This window comes from Elephantulus edwardii, unplaced genomic scaffold, assembly GCF_000299155.1.
Source record: "Elephantulus edwardii isolate Elephantulus edwardi_28Jun2011 unplaced genomic scaffold, EleEdw1.0 scaffold00309, whole genome shotgun sequence".
Lineage (NCBI taxonomy): Eukaryota > Metazoa > Chordata > Mammalia > Macroscelidea > Macroscelididae > Elephantulus > Elephantulus edwardii.
In genome coordinates this window covers 432402-457926 of record NW_006400059.1, presented here as the reverse complement: position 1 = coordinate 457926, position 25525 = coordinate 432402, and positions in this window count along the sequence as shown.

Below are 25525 nucleotides of genomic sequence, written 5' to 3'. Positions count from 1 at the left end.
TCTGTTTTAAAATATGCTGTAATTTAGTAATTAGTAGGCAGTCCAGTATAAGAATTGAAATTCTGTACATCATTACAAGTTCAAGTTTTTACCTTTCCTGAGTTTGTTTTGGGCAGAATTTCTACAAGTAAGAAAGTGAGTGTTATACGAATCTTCTTTTATTTCATCTAACTCTCCCCTCCCAATCTTCCCTTGTCTATGATTCTTTTATGGTTAAAGCTTTCAAGGACTGATTTTACTTGATAGAAATCTGTGGAGTCTGGAGTCAGATGCTTCTGACCGACCATGTCTGATGAAACAGAGCATTTCCTTTGTTGATGAACTCTTTGGAGGTTACACTCATTGTTGCCTAACTTCAGTGCCCTTTATATGGTAACGACCATTCTCTAGCAGTATTGCTAATATTTGTTTCCATTCTGTTTTGGACAAGGTTTCCTTGCCCAGCCCAAGAAATGCCCCAGGCAAAAAATATTTTGAAACAGCACTGTGCTATAACCCCTCCTACTAATTATATATCTGGTTTTGGGAAACCTGTATCTTTGACCTGCTGTTGAAAAACATGCAGTTGTTCCCCAAGTGCTGACTTTTCTCTTGTGCCATGTACCTCTCCAGGCAACATTTTACCCATGATTTAAATATATACCCACCATATATATATCACAACCTGTATTGTGGTCTCAAATTGATCTCCTTGAAGGGGCATCTTCCCTTGCAATGCATGAGATGAGAGAAAAGCCACCTTCACCTCTTCCAAGTAGGGATGTGTTCTGAGCTCAAAATTCTTAAAATTCTTTGCAATAATTTTAGTCTTTCTATATACTTCTGCTCTAGTTCTTTAGTATCTTTAATGTAGCTACAAGTAACTCTGAGAAAACTGAGATTTTTTTTCTGACCTCTTCTGAAAGTGCTGTGAAGGTACCATAACATTAGAATTTGTTGACAGCAATTGTCCTGGGATTTCAGCTATAACAGCATCAGAAAGTCCTCAATTTAATGTCCCTTTAGGAACATATTTGTATTGGTAGTTGTTATTTTTAGTTGCTGTCAAATCAGTTACAATTCAAGACAACACTAACTTGTGCAGAATAGAATTGCACCATGGATTTTTTTCAGTGCTGTGACCTTTTGAAAATAGACTACCGAGCTTGTCTTCTAAACAGTCTCCAGATGAGTTTGAACCATTAACCTTTCAGCTATGAGTCTAGTACTTAACAGTTTATCTAGGGGCTCCTACATTTGCATCCACTATTATGTTATTAGTGCTTATGGATAGGTATAATATGTGCATGTGTTCCCCAGCTCTATGTCTCTCTTATTAATTGAACACTATTTTGAGCTTCCTTTCAATAAAGTATCCTTCAGGTCTGGGGCTACTAGGCCCTTGAGATGTAAAACAAGTAAGGTTTAGTCTTTTCTCAAATAAGGATTTTAGTCTAATCAATGTGATACACACAGAAATGTAAATAACTAAAAGTGAGTGTTAACCATACTCTGTCAACTACTTGACACCCATAGGATGCAATTAACTGTGATGGTGTGGATAGCATGGCCAAAGAAGCACCTTAGAATGAGAGAAAGGTCAGGGTAAGGATCTTAAACCTAATGGACATCAACAGAACTCTCTCCCATAGAAGAGCATTCCTAGAATACTGAAGAAAATATGAATGTAAAATCACTTTTGTGTCATTTTATTGATCTGAAACTTAGGGTTTCTTTCTTCTTATCTATTCTTCATTTAACTATTTTAAGTATGCAATATACTAAGAGTGTCTCTTGGCACATCTTACCAGAGAGTATTAAGCAACTAGAAAGATGGCAATTTCTTCTTATGTGATTAACTGCCTGACAATTCACTGGATGGTCAGCTATAGGCCAGATCCTACTCGAAGGCATAAAACAACGACAAGCCTCATCGAATAGTTGTATAAGTTCATCAATAATAATATTGTTGTATCAAATAGAGACTGTTTTTGTCAAAACTGTGTTGGAGAGACAGTTAAGTATTCACTTTAAAAAACAAACAAAATTTTATTACTCATCAAAAGTCAGTAAAAAAGGAATATGAATTGAGTATCTTATGACTGTGATGAAAATAAGCAGACTCCTAGAAATTTATTCTTCAAAAATCAGTCTTTTACTAAAGAAACTGCTTATATGTAGAGAAACTGCAAACATTTCAGGGTCAAGTAATACTCTTCAGAAAATGAGACACTGATCAAAAAAGAAAAGGCATTTCTTTCAATTCTATGTGCCAGTGTAACAGAATGTAATTGAAAATATTGGAGTTTAAAATAGTAGTATTTTTATGGACTTTACAACTTTAAGAAATGCTATACTTAATTGATTACTGTTTACTCCAATAATTTTGTGTGTACATGTGCTAACATTACCGTTCTATTATTTGATGCTAATTTATCATCTAAGATACAGACTATGGGATAGTTTGATGTGGAAGACAATTTTTAATAGTTCAATGACAATATCATAAATAAATACAGGTTACATTTTCTTATTTACTTTAGGCCTGAGGATGAGTCAGAGGAAATAGAAGGGGTTCTGATGGCACCGTCCCCAGGGGGTTGCACTATTAACCCAAGGGTTGAACTTCTCTGGCAATTCGCATCTACCACTGGCTCCTAGGGAGAAAAATGAACAGTCTCCTGAATGTTTACCAGTCTCAGAAACCCAGTGGCAGGTCAGCTCTGAGTTGGCTTCAACTCAATGGCAATGGGTGAGTGAATGAAGAATAAAGTTAATATTTATTGTCATAACTAATTTGGTTGTCTGGGGACATTTTTAGCGAATTTTCAGGATTTTCCCAGGTATTTTAAGGTTGACTGAAAACTAAAAACCACCCTGAAGAGACTTTTTTAACAAGAATTTTGAAAGATCGGTTTATGCAAACTTGAAATTTGTGAAGAATTGAGATAATAATGGGAAAACTGAGGATGAAGGGTGTAAAGACACTAAATAAGCTGTTTTTAGGTTCTTAGCCTCTAATAGTTTGTTTATAATATTCTACTTCCAAGTTTAAATATCAGTATATGGAACAATTAGGACCTAAAGATTATTGGGTTTCAATCCACAAATGAAAATACGTTATTGTCATTGAAGGATGTCACTGAATCATCTCTGACACATGATGACATCATGTACAATGGCACAAAACACTGTCGACTCCTAAATCATCTTCACAATTGTTTTATGCTTGACGGTGTTGTTGATCCTATTGATTTTGAGTGACTTTCAACCTAGAGGAATCATCTTCTGGAAATCTGTTGCACAGTTTTGAGGCTGTGATCCATAGAATTTTCATTGGATAATTTCTGAAAGTCTATCACCCATAGTTACTTCTCAGGTGTCTTAGTTTGGAAGCTCTACTGACAGGTGTGCACTATGGATGACCGTGTGGGTAATTGAACTATTAGAGGCACAGCCTCCAGCATTATAGGGTTTCTGCACAAGTCACCATACTATGACAGACAGATGGGTGGTAGGAAAATCTATTATAGAAGATGAAATTATTTTCTTTGTAAAAAAATAAAAAAAATACAGCTGGGAATGGATTTATGTGGTACTTGGCCATCTGCTCTGCTCTGCTCTGTTCCTTTCAAAAATATTTTAGGAAGTTCCGAAAGGGCTGCCCCTGACAGAGATGAAGATGTCACTATTGTTAAAGTAACATAAAAACTCACAACTGTCCAGGCCATTTCAACTCATAGTGGTCCTCAATTGGGTTTCTGAGACCGTCAATCTTTTGGCTATCAGTCCAATGCATTATACATAGGCTCCTTGTAAAATTTAGCAGAGCAATTTATAGATAAAGGGGCAAAAATTCACCTAGTCCCTAAATGGAACTAGCTTGGCTAAAATGATATAGCAGGACCAGCTGTATCACATACGTAATATGGGCAGATAATTTATCTTTTGCAAAGGAAAGGTCACTTAAAAAGACTATTTTAAATTGCTCATCTACTTATTATTCAGGGACTTCTAAGTACTTCAAACAACTTTAACCTTTAGGTTTTGTTTCATCTACCAAAGTGCTAAATGTTAGCTTTTGAGAAACCATTGTCTTTTGATTTTTTTTAATCTCTCTGATAATTTCCTTCCATTATCTACTCTTGTACCAATAACTTAAATGTTCTTCTTTCTCAACAATCTTTCCTGGCTTCTTTTATCTTCCATGTCTTTATATTTTTCTGTGTTGATCTTATTTCACATATGTTTAATAGCTATTTCTGTGGCATGTATATTCAAATATTGATCCTAATTTAGCTGCCTCATTCAAATACTACTCCTGTTGATGCAACCACATCATAGGTTATGTCCTTGTGGATATCCCATGAGTGCCTCAAACACAGCAAGTGTCAAGGTAACTGATTTTTGTTCTCTTTATATTTGCTTCTCCGTGGAGGGACAGTGCAAGAAGGGAAGGCACTCTATGAGGTGGATTGATTCAGTGACTGGGGTAATCAGTATGGGTGTATAGGAGACGGTGCGATTGGTACAGGACAGAGCAGAGTTTAGGGCTGTTGTACATAGGGGCACTATGAGTCGCAAGTGACTCGATGGCACATAACAATAACAACATGGGTATTAATGATTCCCAAATAGCAGAGCAAGTGCTGGGCACCAATGCCCACGTATCTAGAGAGGAAACTCACTAAATTTGAAGTGATCTTGTCAACATCGATGTCATCATTGCCATATTTGATTTTAGAATTTTGACATCCACACTGAATGAGTTTTTCAATACATTGACTTTCACACCTTCCATTATTTTCCTCCAAAAATCTTGTCTTTCATTCTGAGATGTGAAGTTTCCTGACCAATTTAGACTTTTACAAATCTTCAAAGGTTACCTGTCATTCTCCTACCTTAGTGTCCCAACCCTAATACTTCCTCAAAATTTCTAAGACCTGTCCACAAACTATTGATCCAACATTGCTTTTCACTGTCCCTCAGCTCCTTCGTGTTTTCAATTCTCTGCTTTCACAGTTAAATTCCATGGCTCACCATTGCAATCACGTCTCAACATGCCCCTTTACCTTCTCCCCGTGCCTCCTCCATGGATGGGCAAACAGAATACCAATTAAATGTGCCCCTTCGCCTGCTCTGACCCTGAACCTGAGTAGGAAGCTGTGAGGAGAGAAGAAACACACAACTGTATGTGTTTCTTGGAGACAGAAATGGTGAAGCTTTGTCTTTCATACTTTGGATATGTAGGTAGGTGATGCTATTCTTTGGACAGGCATACCATGCTTGGAAAGATGGTGGGTCACCAAAGGAGAAGAAGGCCCACCCCTCAACTGAGATAGAATGATACAGTGGCTGCAGCAATGGGCTCTTGTAGATCAGAGATTATGATAATGGCACAGGAAAGGGCAGGGTTCAGATCTGCTGTTCTTGGGGTCATTATGGCTCATAGTTGACTGGACAGCACCCAACAAAACAACAACCTAGCAATATCAAGTGGAATAATTGAATACTATATTAACTGCAGTTCACAATGTCAAGAGAAAAGACTAGAAGAAAAGGGCGGGGGAAGAGCAAGGAAACCAAGGGGAATGGAGAGGAGAGAGTAATAGAGAAAAAGCTGAAAGCAGGTGCTTGAGCTAGAATACACAATGCGACTGGGAAAGCATTCACATTCTATTTCCTTAGCTAAATAACATTTGCTCATCCAACCTCAACCAGAGAGACTGGTGTAACTCTCACCTCTCTGAGGCAATGTTGTCCCCAGCAGGGCTCTTGTGCTGCTCAGGAATTGTTCCTGAGGCAGCTGTCAAACCTGTCAGTGCTTTTCTTCATGTCGGTGAGCCAGTAGCTGCACATCTTTCCAGTTTGCAGCATATGACTCTATTCTAACCTTCCAGTTTGCTTCCCCCCTTGGGAACTGCTAATAATGCAGAGAGCAGAAAGCTGACAATTACTATGTCCTCCATGTGGGGCACCATCTCTCTCTGTGGTCTGTCCCTGTGACCTGGGGCACTGATTCTGAAATTGAATCACAAGGAGGCAGAAGGCTGGGTAGAGAATCAGAGGCAAGCTATTCCCTAAACTTCTCACACTCGGCTACAATGATCCCTAGAAAGGCTCCAATGTGGTGACTTTTTGAGTGCTTTTCTGGCATGAGAGTGAGATCCATTTGCTGTTGCCTTAGCAAGTTATTCTTGGACTTTAATGTGCACGTGAGAATCACCAATAAAGTCTGATTAAGCTGGATGAGGCTAGCTCAAGGAATTCAGTTGGCACAAATACATATGCTTTGGGCTATTAAAAGGTGAGCTCTTCAAACCTTCAAGTGGCTCTGTGAGAGAAAGATCTGGAGACTTTCTCACATAAATGTTGCTGCTGCTGTTGTTGTTATGTGCCATCAATTCATAGCGATCTTATGAACAGCTGACCTGAATCCATCCCTTTCTTATACCATCTTCATCATCTCTGACACACTAGATCCCATTGCTGAAGTAACTCTATGTCAGTCTATCCTGTTGGAGGTCTTCTTTATTGTAAAGGGATGTCATGTTTGGAAAGATGGAGAGTGCTGTTGTTAGATGCCATCAAGTCTGTTCCTGTGGACAGCAATGCCAAGCATAGTGGGTGTCTTGCACTTTTCAGTCCTGTATTCTTCTCACAATCATTGCTATGTCTGAGCCCGCTGTTGCAAGAACTGTGTAAATCCTGCTTTTTTAAGGTCTTCCCTCAATATTTGACTCTATAGTACCTAACAGCAACAACAACTTTAACAAGCATGATGTCCTACTCTAGGAGCTCGTACTTCCTGGTTACATTCCAAAGTGTGTAAGATCAAGTCTCACCATCTCACTTTTTTAAAATTTTGGTTTTTATTTATTCTTTTTAAAAAATTATTTTTAATTGAGATTTTAATGAAAGTTTATAGAGAACTTGGATTTCCATTCATTTATTATGGCACATTTTCGTCCCTGCCCACTCCCTGTCCCATTTTCTTTTCTCTTTGAAAAACCCCAAATCAGTGTTGTACGATTTCCCACCTCCACCCCAGCCCACTTACTATGCAGCTCTAATTTTGGACTATTATGCAAATAATACCTAGTTACATATTCCTTTTAAGCAGTTCTTCCCCTCATCTGTTTGCATGCAGTGTACATTATTTATCCCCTCTTTTTTTTAGTTTCTCTCCAACCCCGATGCCAGTCCTGTTTTATAACAGTGGCATTATATAGTATTTGTCTTTTTGTAACTGAGATATTTCACTCAGCATAATGTCTCCCAGGGTCACCCATTTTATATAGTATTTCATGAGTTTCCTGTTTTTCAATGTTGTATAGTGTTCCACTGTATATTCATACAGTGTACCACAACTTCTCTATCCATTTGTTGATGGGCACTTGGGTTGTTTCCAACTTTTTGCTATGGTGAACACTGCAGCAATAAACTTTGGTGTGCTATATATGCTTAGGTGGCAGTTCTGGTTTCTTTAGGCTATATTCTCAGTAGTGGAATTGCTGAGTCAAATGGTATTTCTATTTCCAACTTTTTGAGAAAGTGCCATACTATCTTCCATAATGGTTGCACCATTTTATACTACAGTGAAAAGGGGTTCGAGTTTCTCCACAATCTCACCAGAATTTGTTGTTTGCTGTTCTGTTGAATTTTGCTATTCTTACTGGGGTGAGAGGTGATATCTCATAGTTGTTTTGATTTGCATCTCTTTTAGAGCTAGGCATTTTGAACATTTCTTCATGTGTTTGTTCGCCATCTGAATGTCTTCTTTGGTGAAGTGTCTGTTCATATCCTGTGCCCATTTTGCGTTTGGGTTGTTTACCTTTATTACCATCTAACTTTTAAGGAGATTTCTGTTTTGTTTGTACAGATGTGTTTGTGCTTCTGGCAACTATTCTTCATGAACATCCAAATTCAAAAACATCAATTTTCCTACTATCTTTTTTAGTTCCCATGCAGCTCTCATATGCATATGAGGCAACTGAAAATACTTTGTCTTGTGTCAGTAGCATCTTAAAATTCAAAGGGACATCTGCTTTCTAACCCTTTAAAGAAATCTTTGACACAGGCTATACCCAATGCAATATTTTGGTTCATTTGTGGAATTGATTATGGATGGAAGTACAATGAAATCCTTGACAACTTAAGGCTTTTCTCCCTTTATCTGTTAGTCTAGTTGCTAAATTTTTTCCTTTCTTTGTGTTGCTTTGTAATTCATAATGAAGATTGGATATAGTCTTTGATCTTCATCAGTTAGTATTAAAAATGTTTTCAGTAAACAAGATTGTGTCATCTGCACATTTCAGGATAATACATTTTTCTCTAATCCTAATATCACTTTGTTCTTCATGTAGCATATTATTTGTTTATCACACAGATTGAATAAAGAAGGTGAAAGGATACAAACATTTTTGTTTTCCTTCATTTTAATATACAGAGAATCTCCTTGTTCTGTTCAAATGACTGCCTTTTGGTCTCTGAAGAACTGGCAAACAGAATTCAATGTTCTGGAGTCCCTGTGGTATACAATGCTATCTATAATTTGTCATCATCTACAGAGTTAAATACTTTTGCATAGTTATAAACCATAGATAAAAATCTTTCTAGTATTTTCTGTTTCAGTCCAGATCCATCTGACATCAGCAATGATGTTGTTGTTGCTGTTATGTGCTGTCGAGTCGCTTGCTACTCATAGCAATCCTATGTACAACAGCCCTAAACCTTGCTCTGTCCTATGCCAATCACACCGTCTCTGGTACACCCATCCTGATTACCCCAGTCACTGAGTCAATCCACCTCATAAAGGGTCTTCCCCTCCTACGCCGTCCCTAACCCTCCCAAGCATGATATCCCTCTCCAATAACCTGTCCCTCCTTACAACATGTCCAAAGTATGTCAGACGAAGCCCCAGAATCCTTGCCTCCAAGGAGTAGCCTGGTTTAACCCTTTCCAGGATGAATCTGTTTGTTTTCTTGGCAGTCCATGGTACATTCAGTACTATTCTCCAGCATCACAGCTCAAAGGCATCAGTCCTCTTTCTATTCTCCCTAGTCATTGTCCAACTCTCTGATGCATAAAAAGTGATCAGCAATGATACTCTCACTAAATATCCTCTTCTGTATCTGTCTTGAATCCCTGACAGTTTCCTGTCTATGTACTACAGCAATCATTTTTAAATTCTCTTCAGCTGCATTTTACTTGCATGTGATATTAGTGATGCTGTTCAATATTTTCCTGTCAATGTTATATCCTAGGAAATCATATGTGGCCGTTTCACGTTGTTGTACAGGAATAGCATATGTTTGAATTGGATTCATAGCACACAATGACTACAACAAGGAAGGCTCAGAACTCTGTAATTATAGCTTTAGGAGACGGCGATATTGTTGGTCCAGACATTAGGATTTGTTTCTTTGAGCATCAACAAGCCTAAGGCTCTGTGATGAATTTGACATTTGTGCTTCTGCAAGGTGATTCTTCCCTCTTATTCCCATCAGAGCTGAAAGGGTCAGGAAAACTCATAGGCATCCCCGGCACCCATGCACAATCACAACATTGGCAGTGGTGATAATAAAACTATCATTTAGCCACCTTTTTGTTTACTTGTTGAGTGAGCATGTGGCAGATATTGTGCTAACAATTTTATATTCAACATTCTTGCTTAAGTGGTTATTTTTATCTGACCATTTAGATAATGAAACTGATAGCTAGAGATCTTATCGATTTTCAAAGGTCAAGCCAAAGAGAAAGCAGAACAAGAATTTGAATTCAGGACTTAAAAGATATTTACAACTATTATGAATATAATCCTTTGTATTCTTGAGCAAATATGAGGCTTTTCTGTTTTTATTTTCCATTATCTTGTCCAGGCAAGAGTCAACTTTATTTCAGGTGTTGTCCCAGTGCTCATAGCCTTGTGGAGAGTAAAATAGACAGTGCACACAAAGGCACACAAGGTCAGCTTAATTCTAGGTACTGATTCATGTTATGAAGAAAATAGGTCAATGGGGCCATAAGCTATAGAGGGATTGCATTAGTCAGCTGGTCAGGGGAGCCCTGTTGAAGAGGTAATGTTTGCAGTAAGCACTGGATGATGAGAAGGCAGCCATGTGAAATGGAGTGAGGAAGTCACACAGGCCAAAGTAATAGGACATTTAAGGATCATTCGCTCCCTCATGTTCCTACTCACAGCAAAACTCCTGCAGGTTTCCATGCTGTAGATCAGAAAGGGAGGCTTATGCCTTTTCCTGTGGAGTCTCTGGTGGATCCAAACTACCAGAAACATGTCGATGCAAACAATGCCAATGCAGACAATGCCAACAGAACTCCCTGTGAGTACCTTTTACTGGTGTAGACAAGAGCTCAGGGAACAATGAGGGTCATGGAAGGAGATGTGGTTGAAAACACAAACAGAGGCCAAGGTGTTTGGGGCCTCAGAGGTCAAAACAAAGGTCTGGAACTTTAGATTTTCTTTCCTTTGCTGTAAGAAATGCCCACCGAGTTTGAAAGGGAGTGAGTGAATGTTCTGAAGTGCAGTGCTGTTAATAAGAGGGGGAAAGAGACCATTTGTGTAAGTTGTACAATTTACTGAAGTAAAGTAAGGGTCTAGTAACAGAACATAAGAATTATGATTCAGCATGTGTTTAAGAGATGATGTCCCCACTGAACAGAGATAGAAAGTAAAGAGAATTTTTTAAAGTACTGGTGGCACAAGTGTTAAATTCTAAACTGCTAACTGAAAAGTTGGTGATTTGAACACACATAATTACCTCAAGAGAGAAAGGCCTGGCAATATGCTGACAAAAAGATTATGGTCTAAAAAATCCCATGGGGCAGTTTTACACTACACATGTGATTGTTATGTCAAAATTAACTTTATGAAATATAACAATTGTGCCAACAGTGAAAATTCTCAGATATTAAGCTTAAGCAAAAAGGGCGAATGATGTAATTCATTGAGTTTAAGAAGGTAAATTAGCGAGTTGATTAGGACAAAGAGGAATTTTTAGTCAGGAGCAAAGGATTAAAATCATGGCACTGTTTTGACTATCATTTAAAGGTTATCAGAGTGGAGATCTCAAGTAGGGAGGGCATATGTGAACCTTGGGTTTATAGGAGAAATAGAAATTCTAGAATCAGCTGAATTTAAATCATATGAAAGCCCTGAGTCAGACAAAGAGTGTGTATTATTTCCACAAAGAGTGGAAGAATTGGGGCTGAAGAACAGGCACTCCAGGCACCATGCCCTTTAACTTCATTATCTCCAACTAACTCTCAATATGCTCCTCTTCAAGATAAGAAGTCACAGACCTGGGGGAAGAGGCGTCTTTACCCGGCAGGCAGGCACAGCACAAATCTGAATCCTTATGTTCAAAGTGAAAAAGGCTATGCTCTGAACCTCTGGGCCACAGTGGGAAGTATCATTAACGTAATGTGATGACAAAGTACTAAATGAAAATTTGTTTTTAGATCATCAGTTTTTTTTAAAAGTGCAAAAGTATGTTGTAAACCCAGATAAATGTCCTAAGCATTGAATAAAGTGTATTGCAATGAATTATTACTCGATCTCAGCTAAGTCTAAGCTGTGATAAGGATTAAGTCATTTAGGTCTTAAGAGATTTATCTTAGGAATTTGACAAGTGCCAAATCCATGATTGCAGTTATCTTAAAATAACTCACTCAATTAGTTTTAAGTGTGAGTAGAGGGGGCAGGGTCTGGAACTGAGACTGCGCCATATGAATGATGGCTTGCTGTTGGCAAGCTAACAAGAATTATAACACAGGAAAGGAGGATATTGGTCCATGCACACGCCACGAAATAGCTGCTTCTCGCGAATTGGAGAGAAAAAGAATGGCAGACAAACACTGAGGAGAACTCAACCAGAATTTCAGAATTGCCTAGAAAACCCACAAGAGAGAAACAAGCTAAGACCTCACTATTTGAGCAAGGCATTTTGTACAAGAGGCTGAATGTCTTAAGTGTTTTATCTAAAAAATTAAGAATGTAATATTATGGAGGGAAAATATTGAGTTTAACCATGGGCTCCTCAGACAAATTTTGCTTTAGACAAAATCTAGATTCTGAATATAGAATATTACTAAATAGTTCTCTTTCTAGCCAAAATTATTTCTAAAGACAGGGAAAGGTTCATTTTTCTAATAATCACATTTTATTCTTTAATATTTGACAGCTTCCTAGGTATGATTAAGAGTCAGGGAAATGTTTTGTCAGTTATATATTTATTCCAGATTGATTACCTGAATTTCAACTCCTGCCCCTCCTAATCATCCAGTTAACTTGGATGCATATAGTTGAACATCAACTTTCACATGAGAAAGAGCATAATAATTGCTCATACCTTATACACAGCTGTTATTAGATGAAGGGAGATAATTCAAGTAGTCTACTGTATACTATGGAGAGCAGATGACACTTGATAGATTTCAGCAGAGCTTCCTGACTAAGATGGATTAGGAAGAAGAGCTTGGGAAAGATCTACTTCCTAAAATAAGTCAGTGAAACCTGTATAGATCCACAACCTAGCATGGGATTGACACACTCCATGTGCAGAGGGTGGCTGTGAGTCAAGTCACCTCAAGAACAATAAAGATATTATTAGTAGATGTAAAATCTGCTCTCTGAGATGTATGATTAAGTAGAAAGGGGTGAAAAATAAAGTTCAATGTAAAGTAGAACAAGGGAGAGGCAAATATATTTAAATAATGATGTAGAAATTCATAAGGGAATGTGATCCTATTTAGAATTGCAAGTTGAATGAGATCTTACAGAGAATTCTTACATAGTGAGTGGAGGGGAGAGACACAATGAGGTGCAGAAAAAGATGGGAATGAGGATTCTAACTAACAGCCATTGAGTTCAATCATTCCCATAATTTGGAATTTAACAGGTTCCCAGCATGCAAAATCTTGTGGTGTTGCTGTTAGGTACCATCAAATCAATTATGGCACCTAATATTCCTATGGCCACAGACCCGAACCTCCTCCTATCCAGCACCATCCTTACATTCTATGTCAGGCTTGAGCCTATTGTTTGATAGTCATTATGTTCTAACCTTTAAAAAGGCTTTTGGTTGCTAGTCCGGGGCTGTTTCTAGGATGGGAAGGTGAGCAGAACAGTGGATTCTGCAAAGTTGTGTTTTCTGGTTTGGAGTTGAGACTTGGGTGTGGTTCTAGCTCACAATAGAGTGTGAACTTATTGGATTTGGGCCGTCAGGTCTCCATCCTTGGGGCCTGTTTTGTTGTTTTTTTTGTTTGTTTGTTTGTTTTTGTTTTTTTAGATCTCCTGAATAAAACAGGCTTAGAAACAGGAGTGGTATCTACTTCCAAAAAAAAGCTTGCTTCTGGAAACTTTATGAATTTGTAGAAAAGATGAAAGTTTTGCATTCAAGACTTATGTTCATAGGGTCACTATGGGTTGTCTGTGACTCTACCACATTTAACAACAACATATCAGATATACCTCATTAAAGGTCTGCTTTGTGTGGAGGACACAAATGAAGGAGATGAAGGGATTTACCTACAGTTTGATCAGACAACACTTTTTTGCTAGACTACCATCATATCAGTGTTGAATAAATTAACATACTTACATCTTGAACAAAGAAGCAAGATTAATTTCTAGTGATCTATAACAGCAGTCCCTTTGGAAACTTGGATTCCAGCAATTATTTTTGGAATTCCTCTTTCTGAAATGTTTTTATACATTTTTGGACTATTCTAATTGATAACATATTTTTCATTTGGAGAGCAGATTGATAATTCTTTTTCTTAACTAAAATTTGTCTGAGTTAAATGCCAGCCACTAAAATATTGTTGGTTAAAATTGGTTAAAAACTAAGCATTTCTTTAACAAAATATGATTTTTTTTAAAAAAACAACTTAAATATCATCTCTTAGGGGTGTGCATATTTTAGTATGCTAATTAACCTATACATATTACAGGAGCCCTGGTTGGCTCAGTGGTTAAATGCTTAACTTAATCACCATACCATCAGTGGAAGAAAAGATAATGTTTCTGATATATGCTCCTGGAAACTCTAGGGAGAAATTCTGCTCTGTCTTATAGAGTAACCGACTCAACAGCAATGGGCTTTTCATTTTATTTTTTAAAATATTTATTGCCTTAATTTTTAGGTAACTATTGCAGGTGACTTGATGGCATATAACAACAACAACATAGCAGAAAAGACAGTGAAACATTGTTTTTCATACCTTGAGCATGCAGCTAGATGAGCTATTCCTTGTAAAAGACATCATGCTTGGAAAGATGGAGGGTCACTGAAGGAGAGGAGGCCCCTTTACCACAAAATGGATTGACAACGGTGACTTCAGCAATGGGCTTTAGTGTCTCAGAGTTGAGGATAGCACAGGAAAGGGCAGGGTTCGGATCAAAACCACTTGTTCCAGGCATTGTCTCATTTTTTTCTGCTTTAGTTGGTCACAGAAAGCTCCTTAAAGGCTTCTCCTACACCCCTGTTTCTGATGAACCAGGTTTGCACATGCTGGTCCTGACAAATTCGTGTAGTTCACATTGAACACGGTTGTCTTGAAATTTAAGATTTCAGTTGAAAATAAAGTGTAACTCCACCATCACAGTTAATTCTCCAACACTAGCACATCTATTATAATTTAAAATCAGGGAAAATTAATTTTTTTTAAAAGAAAATTCCAAGAACAGACAAGCATATTGAAGATTCCTTTTACTTCTTCCTTTAATCTAGCTTGATGGGTCTTAGACTATATAATAATAATAATAATAAATGGTTTCTTAGAGTAAATGAAATTATTGAAATGATTTCTTCAAGTAGCTTGAATTATAGTTGATTTGGGCCTGAGCTCTGATTTTTGAACCAACTGCTTTCTTATTCTTCTTTTCTATATAGTATTTACCTCCATTGTGATTTCAAGTCTTTGTGTAGAGGAGATTTTAAAGTGGTCACATTGCTGGATAGTTCTCCCAAAATTCTTTTATCATTTATTACATACTCTTGGAAAGTGTGACTTCTTACTCTAGCATCAGCCCTTCTTTCTTCCTTTCATTATTCGCGTTCTCCATTAAGTTATAAGTCTTGAAGACCTGGATTTTATGTCTGTTGATAAACAGAGCCCTTCACCCGTGAGCCACTTTTGTCCGATCATTTGTCTTGCAGATTCTGCCATCCAGAGGGATACTTATCTCACTCCTGATGGGAACACCACTACTCCAACTCTTCCATGATTTACTTCAATAGTAATTTTATGAATCAACACTAGTTTGTTTATTTCTTCAGTTATTGTTATTGCCAGTAGATAATCACTGGAATCAGTTGGATTTTTATATTTTGATAGGACTCCTACTATTTTCTCACTTTTAGGTGCCTTTGGGAAAAACCATATTTCCAAAGGCATTGATAAAATATAGCTAAGTTCTGAATAATGGTAACCTTTTCTGAGTGTTGCAGAAAAAAAGACACTGGATTCTGATTCTAACTTCCCATTGATTAGTTTTGTGGTTATATCAAGGATCCTAAGTTCTTTCCACCACAATGTTTTCACCTATAAAAGGTTTTTGGTGACAAACAAATGCCATAACACATGGAAGGTGTCCAGAAGTGAATGGGATCACATGATTTTATTGTTCAGTGCCAATACATCTTAACGTCCTTTCCCTCATTTTAGGCTACACTGATAGGAGGGCAGTGATTCCCTTTGTCTTTTTTTATAAAGCTCCCCTTGATGAGTGTCGGCTTCCTACTTAGAGTAGAATGCCAAGAGATTTTAGATCTCAGTTCACTTCCAAGTTTTAGATCTCAGTTCACTTCTAAAACACTCAGGTAATGACTCTGACCACCTTCAGAATTAGTTACTGACTTATCTAGAAATATAGTCTTCAATATGACATCCATTTGCTCCTTAACCTTCTAAAGAGAACCGAATTGTAATACTCTACAGAATAAGACAAGGAAGACTAGTGATTGTTAGACGCCACCATGTCGGTTCCCACTCATCATGACCTGGTGTACAATGGAATCAAGTACTGCCCAGTCCTGAGCCATGCTCACCACCATTACTATGCTTAAGCTCATTGTTGTAGCCAATGAGTCAATAGATTTATGAAAAGTTTTAACTCAACTCAACTCATAGCTTACCCTCCAATGAGTTTTCAGAGGCTATAAATCACACAGGAGGAGATTGCCCATATTTCTCTCTCAGAGCAGCTGGTGGAGTCAAATTGGGTTGGCAATACAACTCCATACCCTCTAGGCTACCAGAGCTCCTTAAGGAAGCCATTATTGTTGTTATATACCGTTGAGTTGGATCCTATTTATAGCTGGCCTTCCAGTGGGTTTTCTGAGGCAGTAAATCACATGACAGAAGACTGTCTATCTTTCTCCAACAAAACGGCTGGTGGATTTGAATCTTATACCTTCTGATTGCCAGTGAAGCTCCTTATCACTAGGCCACCAGGGCTTCAAAGAAGGTATTTTTGTTGTTACTGTTATGTGCCATCAAGTTGACTGCACTTCATAGCGACCCTATGAACATTGAGTCTGAGCCTTGCCTTATCCTGAACCAACCTCACTGTCTCTGACACACCTGACCCCATTGCCACTTGTTGTTACTGTTGATTGCTGTTGAGTCAAGCACAACTCATAGTGACTTTATGAAGAAAAGACCTGAAACTTTTCTATAACTATCGTTGTTTCGCAAAGTTCATAGAGTTTCCAGAGGTATGTTGTTGAGGAAGTGGATGTCACTCCTGCTTCCAAACCTGTCTTAGACTGGGAGCTCCACCAAGCACTGTCCACCATGGGTAATTGTTATGGCATTTGACACACCAGTGGCACAAGGTTCAGAATCACAGCAACCCCAGGTTACCTCAGTACAGCAAATTGCCAGAGGAGTGCTGCAGGACTTAAGAATGTTCATTCAAAATATAATAACAACTGACTTTTAAATACAAAGGCCCTCCATGAGTTGTTGCTTACTCTAAACAAGAAGCTTAAATAAAAAAAAAAGCACAACCAATATGTTATTGTTGCTTTTGCTATGTGCTCTCGAGTTGCCTGTGGCCTATAGTGACCCTATGTACAGCAGCTCTGAACCCTGCCCTGTCCTAAGCCAGTCTCACTAATTCTGACACAGCAACCGCTATTGCCCCAGTTACTGTATCAATCTTTCTCATCCAGGATCTTCCTCTTCTGCTCTGCTCCTTCACCCTCCTGAGCATAATGTCCTTCTCCAAGGACTGGTCTCTCCTGGCCACAAGCCCAAAGTATGTGAGGTGGAGCTTCAAAATCCTAGCCTCCCAGGAGAGACTTGGTTTCACCCTCTCCAAGACAGACATTTGTTTTCTTGGCAGTCCACAGTGCATTCAAGACTCTTCTCCAGCAGCACAATCCAAAGACATCAATTCTTTTTCTGTCATCCATAGTCATTGTCCAGCTCTCTGAAGCATAACAAGTAATTGTGAAGACCTTGTCCTGTATTAGGTACACCTTACTCTAGACTGGGCATCATTGCTTTTCAGCATTCTAGAGAAGTCCCTAAGAGCAGATTATCCAAATTTGTCTTTTGATTTCTTGACTGCTGGTATTAAGAGTGTTAATTGTGGAGCCAAGCAAGTTAGCAATAATTGCTATCAACCTCAATATCTTCTCCTTCTATCATGGTGCTGCTAGTAGGCCCAGTGATGGAAATCTTTGTCTTCTTGATGTTGAGCTTCAATCCATATTGAAGACTACAGTCCTTGACCTTCTGCAGCAAGCACTTTCAATTCTTACTCAGTTTCAGTCAGCAAGGTTGTGTCATTTGCATATTGTAGGTTGCTGATGAGTCTTCCTCCAATTTTGATGCCACACTCCTCCTCATAAAGTCCTGCTTCATAGACAGATATAATTTATATGGCAGTAGAAAGTCAATAAGTAATTGTGGAAAAGAAAGATGGAACTCATATTTAAATGACTTTTTTAATAAAAATTAAATGGCTCATTTAAATTATCTGTTTAAATTAAAGGCTTTTTAAAATATAGCAATCTATTGTTCATGATTTATTTAGTTTCTATGTTTCTTTTCTGTCTGTTCTTCAGCACTCAACAAATTTTAAGTCATTGTTAATTAAGCTTGCAATAGATAGCATTTGCTTAAAATATTAAATGAAATTCCATATGTAAACAGTTTTAAAACCCATATGGAATAAGACTTGTTTTTAAATTGCAAATTATTGGTTTATTTGTGTGAAGTCAATAACAAACATTATTAGAAAGGTACATAAGTAGACATCTAGCATGATACCATTAGTCACACAGAAAAGCTCACACCTGGAATCCAAACCTATATTGCTTAGTGAAAGTGATGTAGGCAGATGCCTGCATAGTGTAATTTGATGATGAGAATTTCCATTCCTAAAATATCACCATTGAAATGTTATTACTTCTTTAAGTTCACAAACTGATCTTGGGAAATATCATATTTTCCAGAAAGGTTATGACAACGAGGAAGTTAAGAGCCTTTTGCAAAGTAAAACCACACAAATACAGAACCTTATAGTTATTATTGATATTATTAGGTGCCATAAAGTTGGCTTTGACTTACGGTGAACATTATATATACAACAGAAAGAAGCACTGATGGATCCTGTTCCATTCTCACAGTTGGGAGAATCTATTCAGGTATTGTTTGTTGTTGTTATGTGCCATCAAGTTGCCTGCAACTCATAGCGACCCTGTGTACAAGAGCCCTAAACCCTGCTCTGTCCTGTGCCAATCACACTGTATCCAACACATCTATTCCAATTACCCCAGTCCCTGAATCAATCAACCTATAGAGAATCTTCCTCTCCTGTGCCGTCACTCCACCCTCCCAAGCATGAGGTCCCTCTCCAAGTATTGGTCCCTCCTAGCAACATGTCCAAAATATGTCAGGTGACGCTTCAGAATCCTTGCCTCCAAGGAGCAGCCTGGTTTAACCCTTTCTAGGATGAACCTGGAAGCAGGAGCGGCATCCACTTCCAAAATGGCTTGCCTCTGGAAACTCTATGTACGAACAGTGCTCAGGTTCATAGGGTCGCTATGAGTCGTCTACAACTCGACAGCATTAAACAACAACAACAACAAGGATGAACCTGTTCATTTTCTTAGCAGTCCATGGTATATTCAATACTCTTCTCCAGCACCACAGTTCAAAGGCATCAATTCTCCTTCTGTCATCCCTAGTCATTTTCCAGCTCTCTCATGCATAGCAAGTGATTGCAAAGGCCGTACCCTGTATCAGGTGCACCTTAGTCTTCAGAGTTATATCATCATTGCTCTTCAGTACTTTGGAGAGGTCCCTAACAGCAGACTTTCCCATTGCAATATGTTTTGTGGTTTCCTGTCTGCTGGTGCCAAGAATGTTGACTGTGGAGCCAAGCAAACTAAATCTGTTAACAATCTCAATCCCTTCACCATCTATCATGATGTGCCAATTGGCCCAATGGTGAGAATCTTTGTTTTCTTATTATTGAGCCTCAATCCATATTTAAGGCCACAGACCTTGAATCTATCCCACCTGAATTTCAAAACTACCTCAGGAACAGGTTTGAGGCCTTGAACACCAATGAGCAAAGACCAGATGAGTTGTGGGAGGATATAAAGAATATCATCCAGGAAGAGTGCAAAAGGTCATCACAAAGATAGAGGAGAAAGAAAAGACCAAAGTGCATCAGAAGAGACTCTGAATATTGCATTGGATTGTCAAGAAGCCAAAGAAGAGGGAAGAAATTAAGATATTAAAGAGCTGAACAGAAGATTTTAAAAGGCAGTGTGGGAAGACAAAGTAATGCATTACAATGAAATGTGCAACGAGCTGGAGTCAGAAAATCAAAAGGGCTGAACTTGTTCAGCATTTCTTATTTTCATGGAACTGAAGAACAAATTCAAACCTCGAGTTTCAATACTTAAGGGTGCTTTGGGCATAATAGTAAATGATCCAGGGAATATCAAAAGAAGATGGAAAGAGTATACAGAGTTACTGTACTGAAAGGAATTGGCAGACACAGAAGAATTTAATGAAACAACATATGAGCAAAATCCTATGGTGATGAAGGAAGAAGTTCAAGGTGCTTTGAAAGAATTGGCAAAAAATAAAGCCCCAGGAATTGATGGTATACTAATTGACATATTTCAAATACTGCCCTAGATGTGATCACCAAGTTGTGTCAAGAAATCTGAAAGATTTGACTGGAAGAGATCTGTATTTGTTCCCATGCCAAAGAAAGGTGACCCAACAGAGTGTGGAATTTATCGAATAATATCATTAATATCACATGCAAGCAAGATTGTGCAGAAGATTATCCAAAAACAACTGGAACAGCACATCTACAGAGAGCTGCCAGAAATGCAGGCTTAGAAGGGTTTAGAAAGGTTTGTGGCACAAGGGATATTGTAGCTAATGTTAGATGTATCTTGGCTGAAAGCAGGGAGTACTAGTGGAATATCTATCTGTGTTTCATTTATTATGCTAAGACATTTGACTATGTGAATCATAACAAATTGTGGCTGACTCTGAGAAGAATGGGAATCCCAGAACACTTGATCATGCTAATGCAAAACCTATACTTGGACAGGAGGCAGTTGTCAGAACAGAGCAAGGAAATAATACATGGTTCAGGAGAAAAGTGGCAACAGGATTGGAGGAAGATTCATCAACAATCTGCATTATGCAGATGACACAATCCTGCTTGCTTAAACTTTCAGGTATTAGAGAATGAAATTCTAGAACCAATTATTTATTTACTGGTTTGCATACAATAATTCGTTTACACTTGTGTTTCATTCACGCATATTGTTAGGTGTTTGTTTGGGGTTTTTTTGTCCCTCCTGCCATGCACCAAATTCAGCAACCCCATGATTCCTGCTCTGCGCCCTCAGTCCCCCTCTGCATGCCCCTTCCTTCTTTGGATATCCATATACGTCTTACTAGTCATCCTTCTGATTTTACAACAGTGATCTTACACAGTATTTATTCTTATGTGCCGGAGTCAGTTCACTCAGCATAATGTTCTCTAAGCTCTCCCATGTTATATAGTATTTTTCTAAATTGTTGCTCCTGAGTGCTGTATAACACTCCATCATGTGAATACACCACAGTTTCTCAATCCATTCGTTTGTTGATGGGCATTTCTTAAAGCTCCTTCGTCATCTTTGACAGATGACCTTCCAGACAAAATGCTCTACCCTGGTGACCATCTCTTATGACTGGTAAAAATGTCTTCTTCTATGACATGTTGATAGGATGCAGAGCACTGGGGATTTGGCATTGGTGAGTCTTGGTTATAAATCTGTTTCATTATTTTTTGAGTGTTTGGGCCTAAGCATGCATGGCAAACTTTTGCATTGTCAGAGTATTCATCCATTAAAAGGAGACAAGATACTACTTCCTAAAGTTATTTGGACTGATGGAAATCGTTATACAGGTACCTAGTGATTAGTTAAAACTTAATGTTAGTATTTCTCTTTCTTTCTCTTTTTTTTTTTATAAAATATCCCTAATGGTGATTTCTGCTAATGAACTATAGTTTTCTCTATTGTGTCAAGGAATAATAGGTTTAGTTTCTCCATTTTGTTTCTCATATGTCCTTTATTTTTCGTATTTAATGAAGAGGTTGTCACCATTTTCTCTGACCTGTCAATGTCACTATATGAAAAACAACAACAACAATGTGGTAATTTTTGGGGGGGAAAAACAACAAACCATGTTCTTCTTTGAGCCTCTATTAACACTCCTACTTTGGATTTTCCTAATAACCATATAATTCATGTGCGTGATCACTGGTAACTCATCCTATAATTTTCCTGATGTTGGAATAAACTATTTCTCTTTTAATTTCATTTTGTTTTTAAAATAGGGTCAGCATTTGTTCATAATCTTACATTTACCTTATTATTCAATTTTACATAATTACTTAAGTATTGCTATTAAATATGGTTTTTGAGATACTCTACTTACATCAATTTATTTAAAATACTGCCTATGTAGATGATATCATTACTTTATTTTGTATTTTATTTTAACTGTCATATTACAAACTTGAATATTTGTGTCACAAAAAAAGGTAGAATTTTTCACTTTACATTTGTTAGAATTCTGTTCTCTGTTTCAAACTTTGAGGTTATAATATTTCATTCTTCTTTTAAAAACTTTTACTTCTTTGCAATTCTTGTCGAGGATCAATTAACTCTGAGTGTTAATCCTCCTAAGAGTGACCCCATAGTATCATGAGGAGATGAATTCACTCATGTATTGCTGCAGCGTTAGCTTAAAAATTAGCTTTTCTAGCCATTATGTTAGACCTCTCTGGTCTCCAACTAACTTAATTTCAGACAAATGGTCTAGTCTTCCAAATTATCAACAGCTGCGAGAGTAGGACAAGCGATTGCTTCTCACACTAAGAATCAATAGTTGAGAGAGATTGGAGTAAGACCCTGTTGAGAATGAGACCCTGGGGGCAAGACCATGGCAGTGGTAGTGGAGAGACTGTGGCATTTCTGTGGAGAAACTGTGGCAAGGTGTATCTAAAGGAACACTGAGATAAAGCCTACAGTTAAAGATTTTCCTGTTCTTGCCATTGATAATGAAAGGAAAAACAATTACTTGTTATGCTTCAGAGAGCTAGACAATGACTAAGGATGACAGAAGAAGAATTGATTCCTTCGAGTTGTGGTGCTAGAGAAGTCTTGAACATACCATGGACTGCCATGAAAACAAATATGTCTGTCTTAGAGAGGGTGGAGCCAAGTCTCTCCTTGGAGGCTAGGATTTTGAAGCTCCGTCTCACATACTCTGGGCACATGGCCAGGAGAGACAGGTCCTTGGAGAAGGACATCATGCTCGGAGGAGTGGACGGACAGTGCAGGAGAGGAAGACTCCAAATGAAACATCAATTACTCTTCTATCATTCCTATTCATTCTCCAGCTTTTTGATGCCTGTCAAGTAATTTTGAAGACTATGGCCTGGATCAGGTGCATCTTGTGCTCAAATGGATGGATATATTCAAGAACAAGGGGCCCGGGGTAATATATCTATGTTGTTCAAACCAGAAGTTTCTGATTTGAATTGAAGATCTAGAGGTGTCTGCTAGCCAATGAAAGATACTTCCCACTGTACTCTCCTTTTCTTTAAGTCTAAAGTCACATGTCTTGAAAATCCAAGACTTGCCCCTGCTCAGCTATGGGGAACAGGGAGTTGTATCACCCAGAGACTCCAACTCAGTTTCTAACTGTGTGTTATTTGAAATAATTCTAAACTAGGAACTGCAGGCCCATATTTTTCTTATTATGTCAAGCAATGAGCCTTGGACAAATCTAGGACTATTCATGCATGTTGACTCCATTCAGCTACTCCATTTGGAGGCCTTGCTTCCCTGTCTAGCCTGGTGGTCACCCCAGAGCACTGGTCACAATTTCTCAGGACAGGGAATCCCTGTCATTTAGAGTTACTATGCAAACTAGAGATCACCTGGGATGATTCCCACCTTCTCCTGTAGAGGGAATCCCCAATTTCCCAATGAAGAACACAGAGAAGAAGGCCTTGTTTTTGATGATCCATAATTTTCTACCCACAGCTCATCATCAGATCTCCCTAAAATAGCTAGCCCAATCTTTTCTCTAATGCTGTTCATGTTGTACTTTTAACCAGTTTACTGGGAAACTATTGTTAAAGGTCATATCTGTCTCTACCACAGGTATATTACTCCCTAAAGGAAAGCAGAGCTTTCTGTCCTTGTTTTTATAGATCCAGAGACATAACGGTTCCCCCAGGCACCGTAGTGTGGCTAAGATGGTTTCTTGGCAGAAAAGAACTGTGAACTCTATTTTACTTGGGAGAAGAATTCAGTTTCTTTCATCAAACTGGTGTCACAGAGGTCTTGTGAAGACTAATGAAGTAATGTTTATGAAGTGCTGTCCTCTTCCAGGAGAGGGGGAAAAAAAGAGAAGATACAAAAAACAGCCCACTAAAACCTTTCAAAAGCTTTAGTAATCTGCTCAATTAGAATGATTTCTATTCCTGATATTCTAGAAAGGCATATTAACAACTTAATTTGCCAGAGATTCTTTTCCCATACCAGAAAACAAACAAACAAACAAATAGAGAATTTATTTGGTTAAAATTTGAAAGTTGTACTTTTGGTTCAGATTTCTTCTGGTCCAAGTGAAAAGGAGAATGATAGAAGAGAACCAGTTTTGGGAGAACTGCAACATGACTTACTGACAGACCAAGAATTGTTACCAACAGAAAAGAAACAAATAAAACAACTTCAAATTCTTCTCACTGGCCCATTCTGGCTCATAGAAACCCTAGAGAACAGAGCTGAACTACACCAAAGAATTCTAACCTTTGTGAAAGCAGATAGATAGACTTTCTCCCACTTAGTCACTGGTGGCGTTGAGTCATCAACCTTCCAGTTAACCATCCAACACTTAACCACTGTGCCACCAAGACTCCTTTAGTTATTACCAACAATAGAACACTAATTAAAAATGATTATTTAATCTTTTTTTTTCTATTGTCAAAAACCCTATACTTATCCAGCCAATGAGTTGGAACAAACCCAGAGCTGACTCCTATGAACCAATGTGTGTATGATGTATGCACCACGTTTCAACATACATATGTACCAATGTATATATGTATCAACTCATATGTATCAACCTCCATACATATGTATGTAATTTTCAGAGGCAGTAAATCACACAGAAGGAGAGGGCTCATATTTTTTGCACAAAGCAGCTGGTAGATTAGAACCACTTTCCTTTTGGTTGGCATTTTAACTTCTTACCACTAGCCATCAGTGCTCCCCATACTTATCTATGAGCACAGAAAAAAGCCAGGGAGGGAATCCTCTTTTCTAGAACTAGGAGTAGCCTTGTAGATATCTTAGATTTAATCATAAATTTTTCTATTGAATCTTCACTTTGCCCATCCCCTACCTCCATTGAATTTAGTGGTCCTAGCCTAGTAGTAAGAAACTGTGCTGCAATTCCCAAAGGCTCTCAGTTCAAATCCACCAGCTGCTGTATGGGAGAAGGATGAGCAATCTCTTCCTGTGCAATTTAATGCCTCTTAAAACCTACTGGAGGGTCAGCTATGGGTTGGTCTTGACTTGACAGCAAACAACATCTATTATAATGTAATTTGATTACGCATGATGGACAGAATTGTTTACAAAAGGCCTTTCATGTTACTAGGAATGGCTGCCTCCCAGGGAGATTATGTAGAGAATCAGTTGCAGTTTGTAAATCCTGCATTAGCCCTAACATATTACTGAAGTTATCATGCTACTCTAACATGCACATCATGCTACTCTATCGTGATCCTCTCTATACTTTAGTAAAGAAACTTTCCAGTGAGTTTTTCAGTCTAAGAAAGAAATTGATCTCCAAATGTTGCCGTTCAGAGCCACCTACTTCAACTCTGAGTCACGTGTAGCTTTTTGCTCTCCTTCACACCTCTTCCTGATTTATAAAATTGCATATATATTCTATATAACTGTAG